At 41.2% G+C, this 393-nt stretch overlaps 1 protein-coding gene across 4 annotated transcripts in view; it reads left to right on the plus strand.

Moving 5' to 3' along the window:
* Nucleotides 1-393, plus strand: part of rerea (arginine-glutamic acid dipeptide (RE) repeats a) — a 143,514-nt gene that overhangs the window by 42,215 nt on the left and 100,906 nt on the right. The window lies entirely within an intron of this gene.

A 393-nucleotide genomic window follows, 5' to 3' on the forward strand; every position in this document is an offset into this window, starting at 1 on the left:
TAAGTTTTACAAAAATAAAAACATTACTTGTTTTGGAGGTTAAATACGCTTCTGAGCTGAAAATGTCCCCGGATTTGTCTGAGAAATCTGGTCACCTTACCGTAAAGGTGTTGGTTGACAAGTAGTTAATGTAATTCTTGGTGGTCTTGTATTTTAGTATGATTGTTTTGATCACGGTTAACAACTCTGGGCTAACCCACAAATTCATTAGTAACGATAACTGTATAGATAGATTACTAGCTAATCTAATGTTAATTTAGTTAGCAAGCACACCTGTGTCTTCTACCTCAGTCTCCCGGCGCTGCAAGGCTTCACTCGGGATGACAGTTGACAACAGCCCCAGGGACACATCCATTCCACAGTCATCCCCCAGCCAGCTAGCAACCATCCACT

The sequence above is a fragment of the Etheostoma spectabile genome, chromosome 7 (assembly GCF_008692095.1).
Source record: "Etheostoma spectabile isolate EspeVRDwgs_2016 chromosome 7, UIUC_Espe_1.0, whole genome shotgun sequence".
NCBI classification, from domain to species: domain Eukaryota; kingdom Metazoa; phylum Chordata; class Actinopteri; order Perciformes; family Percidae; genus Etheostoma; species Etheostoma spectabile.